General features: G+C 24.9%; 1 protein-coding gene across 2 annotated transcripts in view; it reads left to right on the top strand.

Moving 5' to 3' along the window:
• The first annotated feature begins 1,171 nt into the window (after positions 1-1,171).
• Positions 1,172-9,422, top strand: part of Vmat (Vesicular monoamine transporter) — a 56,905-nt gene continuing 48,654 nt past the window's right edge. Inside the window, exon 1 of one of the 2 annotated variants that reach the window (XM_065513625.1) lies at positions 1,172-1,546. The gene's annotated coding sequence lies outside the window, so the exon portion shown is untranslated. The remainder of the gene's footprint in view (positions 1,547-9,422) is intronic. The other variant, XM_065513624.1, reaches the window with a different exon arrangement.

Below are 9,422 nucleotides of genomic sequence, written 5' to 3'. Positions count from 1 at the left end.
ATTTTCAAAATCAAATTAAACATTCACTGAAATAATTCATTACGAATTAATTCTTAGCCTTAATTCCTTACTACTTCATACGCATTGATTCATTCCTTTATAGATAGCGGATTCGATATAACCATGTACATCTGTATGTTGAAATCAACTTTCATACATGATTCATACATCAAAATATACGATATAGACCCGATTCGGTTGTTATTTTAAATCGGAAAATCGGCGTACAAATAGCTAAAATATAAGAAAAATACCAGGATAACCTCGATGTTTTACCTATATCTAATGATAGATATTTCAAAGACCTTTGCAACGGCGTATATAAGGCCATAGTAAGTCGGACCTACAATGAGTCAAAATCGGTAAAAATATTTATTAACCGACATTTTTTTTTTCACGAAAAAATTTTTTTCATACAATTTTTTCAATAATAAATTTTGAAAAAAATTAAAAAAAAAAATTAAAAACTTGTTTATGCCATAAAATTTTTTCACTATCAAATTAGAAAAAAAAATTTGATAATTTTTTTAAATTTTTTGTTCACCAAAAAATATTTAAAATTTTTATTATAATTTGGTGAAGGCTATGTAGATCTCTTGTTTTCAATTAACTTTGTAAATGATTAAAAACAAAACAAATTGAATGAAATTGTAATGCAATTGAATTAACAAATATTGAATCATTCATAGGTTAAATGAATTTTATTATAAATGAAATTCAAATACATTACAAAATAGCTAATACAATTTATTAAATGATTCAATATACCTTCAATTCAAATCTACTACAAATAGCCTTTAGATAATTATTGTTAGTTTCAAAAACTTCAACATTGAAAAGTTTTATGAATTTTATTTTGATTTAATTCCATTATGAATTAGTTCAACAATGAATGAACGAATTCGATTCAAATTAAAGCCATTCAAAAGTAAAGAGTGTGTTTTGTTGGGTTTGACTGAAATTTTTTAATTCTGGAATAAGTTTTCAGTGAATTAAGCTTAAATTTAACAAATTAATTCGAAGCTCTTTTTTTAAATATTTTTTTTATAATTTATTTCAAACTGCTTATCTTCGTCCATATCTGTTTCCATTTTAATGCTTCTTTATTTCATTATTTTTTAATTATAACTAAAATTTATATAAAACCATCTTACTAATATTAAAAAAAAATACATAATCTCCCTTAGGAATTCTCTTGATGAAATATTTCACCCAATAAATATAATACCAGCAACAACAACAATAGCTGCTGAAAATTTTACAAAAAGGAAATTATAATTCAAACCACAAAAATCTCACCAAAAAAAAATCCGGCAGACAAGAAAAACCCAGCTGCAAGGATTTACCTTCACAACAACTCTACAACACACAGTGCGAAACGTCAACACTTGCTCTATCAATTCATTGCTTTATTCAATCCTCCATCATCATCATTAACCAACAACAAATATTGTCGTCTACATAACAAGAGTATAAGGCAATATTCTCTTCCCCTTTAATACTCTTCTTCTTCATACTCATACAAATAAAGCATCTCAATCAAACGGTAAGTACAAAGGAAAGAAAAAAAGAAAGAATGAAAAAAAGGAAAACAATTTTAAGTTGACATTATAAAATCATGTTTATTTCTGTAAAAATTTAAGAATGTTTACATTTGTTTGTGAGTTTGTGAGGAATTGTATACAAAATACTCATACAATTGGGAATACTCTTTATGTTTATAAAATTCAACCCAAGAGTTGCAGTGGGAGGCAGGCAACAGGTTGTTGTTTTTGCGGCTATTTGTGTGGTAAATACAAACATATTTGTCATTTGTGTAACAACAATTTGTTGAAACGATTAAAAATGATTTAATGCTTTTTGTTTTATTTAAGTACACACAAAAAATCAGCTAGGGAATTTGCCACAGCTACTGATTTCTTTTTTTTATTCATTATTATTGCGGCCAATTCAAAATGTTTCAAATTTTAAATTAAATATTCCACTTGAAATTAAATATTTCAACTATTTCACACTATTGACAAAACTAGAAAATTTCCCCCTTAAAATGTTGCACTTTTTCTTAATACTTTTATTTTTTTTTAAATTTATCTAAATTCCTATTTATTAAAAAATTCTTTACAATGTCATGCTTAATTCATTCTTAATAACTTAATTATCTTAAACAATTGTGGTTACATTTTAATTATTTCGAAAAAAATAAAATCTTTGAATTTAATTGAATCATTATGAAAATAAAATTCATATATTTTTTTTACATAATTTTTAATTGAAAACACTGAAAAACACTCAAAATTCAAAGTCAATGTGTTTTGCTGAATTATATAATGAATGAGAATTAATTAATTAAAATTTTCAAATGAAGTGCATGTTAAAACATGCTCGTGTTAATTAAAAATTATTACCTTAAACCACAAGAAACTAAAGCATAATTGTTGAGATTAGAGATTTTGTTTTGTTTAAATAATAATTAAAAATTATTTCTAGTTTACACATTAGCTATGAGTACAAATAGAATAAATAGTAAAAATAACATTAATTTTAATTAACCTTAAGCCAAGTTGCGTGATAGAAATTGTTTAAGAAAAATATTTTATTTTTGATCAGACGAATAAGAGATTTTTTTTTTCATTAATAAAGATTTCAATAAAATTTTACAATAAAGTAAATACATACATATGTATATTCATATATTTTATGTTGTAAAATAGTGTTGAATTAATAAAATTTAGAAAACACGTGCTGCTAGTAACGTAGACTTAAAATCAGTTAAGTTTGTAGTTGTCTGGGAAGCACAATTACAGCCTCAGGCGACAAGCATCTCTTTATTACGTTTTAATTGAATTTTTTACAAAAAATCTATAATCTTTGATATAAGGAAAAACCAGAACAATCTCGATTTTTGATCTATGTATTTGGATTACTAAGTAATTAATATAGACAATATAAATAACCAATAATAGATATTTCAAAGTCCATTGTAACGAAGTTGGACCTACAATGGACCAAAATCGAGAAAAATATTTTTTAACCCGAATTTTTTTCATCCAAAATTTTTTATACCCTACACCACCATAGTGGGGAGGGTATAATGCGTTTGTGCAGATGTTTGCAACGGCCAAAAATATTAGTCTAAGTACAGGTCGCAATTTTGAAGATATTTCTATCAAAGGACCAAGCCTATTGAAACTGACTGAAATCGGTCCATTATTTCACCTAGCCCCCATACAAATGTCCTCCCGAAATTGGACTTTATCGGTCATAAATGTTTAATTTATATATCTATCTCCACAAATTCCACTCCAAATAAGTTTTATATATACAAAATTCAATTTTGTTACGATCGGTTCATAATTAGTCATAGCTCCCATATAGAGCAGCTTCCGGAAATCACTTTCACGTGCATAAATCTTTTAAAAATGTTGATATACACACAAAATTCAACATAAATAACTTTCATATAGACATAAATCACACGACCTAATTTCATGGTGATCGGTCCATTATTGGTTATAGCATCCATATAAGGCCCACTTCCGAAAATCACTCAAAAATATAAATTATTGAAATTTTAAAAGAAAAATGTTTTTGCTCTTTTACTTAGTGTAGGGTATTTATATCGAGCCCTTAGCGCCAAATTATCGTAAGCGACAAAACACAAATTTTACAGGAGAAGGTTTTTTTTGATTATTTTGGAATTTATACATAGAATTAAAAATTTATGATGCGATATAATATAATTTCGTTCAACTATTTGTCTATTTTTCAAAAATATTTATAACTTTTGACAATTAAAAATTCATGACAAAAAATATTTTTTATTGAATTTTTGCATAGATACATATTTTTCAAATTGAAATTAAATTTTTATTTATAAATAGGTTTTAATGAAATTTCACAGTTATATAGATTTTTCTATTCAAAGTGGAAAAATAAAACGAATTCCCAAAAAAGTGTTGAAAATTCCAAAAATGGGAATTTTTTGTTTTTTGGCTATAATATCCATACCAGGAAGGGGTTATCGGAACCCTTTACAAATTAATTAGAAACATATTGGGCCATCTTAAATCGGTTACTATATTTTGATATCGAATATGAGATTTGAGAATTTTTGCCCTAAAGTTTAATTTTACATAATAAATAGGTGTTTTTTAATGGACCTGGTCCCCTCGATAACAACAATTTTTTAATTTTTTTTCATTGAAAATATTTTATGAAAACCTAGCTTTCAGAAAGTATATATTCCTTATAGATCCACTTAGAAATTTTTTGCGATAACTTAAAAAGAAAAAATCGTCTTTTTAAAATTTTTTAAATTCTGTAAAATATAAACATTAACTTACGATAAAATCTTACCCCCTATTATTTTGATATTCTAAAAACGCTAAAACATCAGTCGGTCCATAAAATTTTAATTTTTGCAATAAAAAAAATTTAGAAAATGTCGCTTACGATAATTTGGTGCTAAGGGCTCGATATGGTCGAGCTTGACCGACCATACTTTCTTACTTGTTTTGCAATAAATTCGTTTTCCAAAAAAAAAAATTTGGAAAAAAATTAAAAAAAATTAAAAAAATTATTTTGAAAAAAAAAAAATTTAATTTTGTTTACCTAAAAATATTTAAAGAAATTTATTTTAAAGTATAATTTGGTGAAGGGTTTTCACTAATAAACCAAGTTTTTCACTAAAATTTGATTTTTCACTAAGAAACGGTTTTTCCACTAAAATTGTTTTCGCAAAATCTTTGGTTTTCGTTAAGACACTACTACTATAGCAAACATCTCCGAATAACAAAATCTTTTTCCAAAAAAAATTTTAAAAATTAAAAAAAAAATTTGGAAAAAAAATTTAAAAACAATTTTGAAAAAAAAAAATAATTTTGTTTACCTAAAACTATTTAAATAAATTTATTTCATATATAATTTAGTGAAGGGTTTTCACTAATAAACCATGTTTTTCACTAAAATTCGATTTTTCACTAAGAAATGGTTTTTCCACTAAAATTGTTTTCGCAAAATCTTTGGTTTTCGTTAAGACTCTACTAGTTTTAATCTTTTTTTTATTTTTTTTTTTATTAATGATTATATAATACAATAAATGAAATTATATAATACAGAGTACGAGTATGAGCAACTAGGCCTTCAACTCTGGAGTTATTTAAATATATGTGTTAATTAATAATAGTAATATTTATATGAATTATGTATAGTTAAATATTATTTACAAGTTTGCATTTTTTAATAAAGGAAAATAATTTGCTAATATTTTCATGAGATGGTGAATACAGCAGTAGGCTAGGTAATGTTGATCCAAATGTTGAGATTCTTTCCTGAGTAAACAGTTGACAAGAATCGAGTATGTGTTCTACAGACTGTGGTGTATTACATAATCTGCATGTAGGCTTATCTTCTTTTGACAACAAGTATTGATGAGTAGTTAAGGTATGGCCGAGTCTTAATCTGGAAAATAATTTTGTTTCATTTCGAGAGGTTACGCTTACGATAATTTGGTGCTAAGGGCTCGATATGGTGGAGCTTGACCGACCATACTTTCTTACTTGTTTTGCAATAAATTCGTTTTCCAAAAAAAAAAAATTTTAAAATTAAAAAAAAAATTAAAAAACAATTTCGAAAAATTTAATTTTTAGGTATAATTTAGTGAAGGGTTTTCACTAATGAACCATGTTTTTCACTAAAATTCGATTTTTCACTAAGAAACGCTTTTTCCACTAAAATTGTTTTCGCAAAATCTTTGGTTTTCGTTAAGACTCTACTAGTTTTAAACATTTTTAAACGTCGGAAGTCATTTTGTTAAAAAAAATTTTTGGTTGGACCGATTTTGTTTATTTTCATTAGCAAACATCTCAAAATAACAAATTCTTTTCCAAAAAAAATTTTAAAAAATTAAAAAAAAAATTTGGAAAAAATTTCAAAATAACTTTTTTTAAAAAAAAACAATTTCGAAAAAAAAATTTAAAAACAATTTTGAAAAAAAAAAATATTTTTGTTTACCTAAAAATATTTAATGAAATTTATTTTTAAGTATAATTTGGTGAAGGGTTTTCACTAATAAACCAAGTTTTTCACTAAAATTCATTTTTAAACGTAGCACAGTGGCGCCATTTGAATTGTTCGTTGTAAAAATCATAACTTTTGAACCAATTGAGATAATCAAAAAATTTAAAAAGCTTATGATAGATAATTGATCAGCCTATGAAATGAGTGTTTGAAAATTGTTCTACGCCTTTCAAGTGCCTACTTATGGGTTAGCAAATTTGAAATTTGTGGAAAAATCAAAAATGTTTTAATTTTTTATGTTTCTTTTTAAAGGCTTTTATGATTTAAAATTATTGCAGAAAAGATAAAAAAATTGGTTTTTCACGGTCATATGTCATTTTTGGAAGCATTTTTTTTTTAAAAATTTTACCTATAACACAAAATGGGGCAAGAACGGGCAGCTGGAAATTTTTGAAATTTAATCAAAGAACTTATTTTGAAAATATGGCAAATATAGTTTTGTTTTATTTTCCTTCAAAGTTGAGAAATATTGAAAAAATGGATAGTTGGTAAATATCGATTTACCTGGACAAGTACAAAGCAAACAGTACAATTTTTGTTTATTCCATTTTTAATAAACATAACTATCAATAGAATCAAAAACAATGGTGATCAGTTACATAGTTTTCGATATATTGTATCTGAAAGCGGACCAAATTACCTAAAAATTGTCTGTTTTTTTGAAAACTGAAAATCAGTCAACTTTGAAGGGCCATATCTTCTGAACCAAAAATCTGATTGTAATAAGAGTAGCATTTTTAAAATCGATAGACAATTTAGTGTAAAAAAGGTTTATTCAATATTTTTTAGGGGCACATGAAGTTTTGATTTTTGCAGCCTCACATGTTCTACGCCACTGTGCGTCGGACGATCATTTTGTTTAAAATAATTTTTGGTTGGACCGATTTTGTTTATTTTCAATAGCAAGCATCTCCGATCAACAAAGCATATTTAAGGAAATTTTGATACCCCTAGGACCTAGGTACCTCCCGGTTATCTGTTGCATTTAATAATGGCAAAAAGTATGTTATGTTCAATTTGTTAAGGAATAATTTCGACATCAAAAATAAAGTCATATTAGACTTTTTCCATTAAGATCACAGTTCATGAAGATCACCCAGTCTTCATAGTGATCTCTAACCTTTACCTGGTCTAACATATTTCATATTTCAAGTTGCCTAAACAGTAATCATAAATGAGGAGCCGCAGAACAAAAGGTACTTTTTGGAATTATTTTACAAATTGATTCTTTTTTATTTTTATAATATTTGGGTTGAAATCTTCTAGTACCTTTTGTTCTGCTCAAATATGATTAAGATTTTACTTTAATTAATGTTTTCTGCAATGTATTTAAGGGTTTGGCTTTATACTTCATTCCCAATTAAGTTAATAACTGCATACGACTACAGTATTCAATTCCTATGTTTGCAACCTTGAAAATTAAATTTAGAAATAATTAATTTCCCTTGAATTTCCCTTGACTTTAAATTTCAGAGGACTTATGCTGTATATATTAGAAATTACAATGCGATTGATAACTAATTTAAAATATTTTAGTTTACAATTGTATTAAAAAACAAAAGAAAATTTTAATTTCATTACAAATTCCTAATAAAATCTAAATTTTAAATGTATTAAAGAAATAAATGTTTAACTAATTTAAAACAGCTAGAACAAACAAACAATAACTGAGACAACAACAAATTCTAATAAATTATTCCAAAATCTAAAATAAACGCAATCGACAGTTGTTAAGATGTGAAAACTAAATAAATAAATTTTATTATTAGTTTTTTTCTATTTTTTTTTATTTAATAATGGCAGATATGTAATGAAATCTTTTCAGTTGCATTTAACTCTCCAAAGAATAACTTTGTTGTGAAAATAATTAACAGAAAACTAAATAACTAAAGTGTTTAAAAATTTAAAAGAAATTTAAAGTGCAATTTAAATTTAATATAAAAAGTTTTTATTTAAAAAAATTGTTTATTTAAAAAGATAAATTGGTTAAACAGAATTAATTTTCGTTTTTTTTTTATTCCTTAAAATATATTCTTAGTAAGTCTTTTTTCTTAATTAACTGTTTAAAATTTTTTATTTAAAAATAGACTGCGTGATTTTTTGTTTATTTTAAAAAACATCATTCATCTTCATGTATGAATTTAGACATTTGACATTTTCTGGTTGTGTTACAGCTGGCAAATTTAATTGTTCTTTACACAAATTAAAACCTAAACTTGTCATTTACTAAATACACAATACGAGTACAACAAATGTAAACAAATTAAAAATACAATATAAAAAAAAATCCATATACATAAATAAATAAATATTTGTTGACATGTGTATTTAGTTGTGTCGACAGTTTTGTAACAGTTGTAACAGAGCAATTATTGTTCTAGGTATCATACCTTTTGAAATATTATAAAATAAGGCTGGCTAAGCAGCTACCATTAACGACATAACTGCAAATACCGTTATCGAAATAATAGAAAATATCGTTACCTCTTAAAACCGTTATTCTATAAATAATTTGAAATTATGAAAATACAAATTTTTGTTGTACATAATTGAGATTACTGAAATCTAAAGAAGTTTAAATGTCAATTTGTTTTGAATTTTTGTACATTTTATTAAAAATTAAAAATTAAGTTCAGACCGAAATTACCGTTACCGTTACCGCTACAATTACTACCCTTACAACCGTTTTATAATCGGTTGATAAGCTTGTTAAAATGTAATATAATACCACCTTTTTCAACTTAATATTTTTATGTAAATTTTATTAATTTAAGTCACACCAAAATTGCCGTTGTCATGGAAATAGCGTTACTGCTAAAATAACGCTAACGAAATAATACGTATTGCCGTTACCTTAAAATATTGTTTCGAGTTTTCGATTATTTTTTAAATTTTTCGACTTTTTTTAAAAAATGTCGACTCTTTGACTTTTTGTTTTTTTAAGAATTGTTAAAATCATAGGTGTTAAATGTTTAGCTTGAAATTGATAAAACTAGTTTTCTATTGAAGAGTTTTCAATACAAAGAGTTTTTTTTTAAAAAATTCGATTTTTTAATTAATTTTTTTTAAATTTTTTATAAAAACGTTTGCGACTTTTTTCGAAATTTTTTTTTTTTTGTAAAAATCATTACAAAAAATGTTCTCTTTCTTTTATAACGACTTTCTGAGAGGTCGACTTTATTAAATTGTTAAACTTTATAAAAATCTCAAATTTCAAAAAATGTGAAAAGTCGACTTTTATGAAAAAAAGTTAATAAAAAAATTTAGGAAAGAAAACATTTTTATAACTGAAAAAAGTCGTTAAATTTTTTGTAAAAAAAAACATTTTTCTTTAAAAAATTTGA

This window comes from Calliphora vicina, chromosome 5 (genome assembly GCF_958450345.1).
Source record: "Calliphora vicina chromosome 5, idCalVici1.1, whole genome shotgun sequence".
Lineage (NCBI taxonomy): Eukaryota > Metazoa > Arthropoda > Insecta > Diptera > Calliphoridae > Calliphora > Calliphora vicina.
The sequence above is the reverse complement of the archived record's forward strand: the minus strand, read 5'-3'. Positions and strand labels throughout refer to the sequence as shown.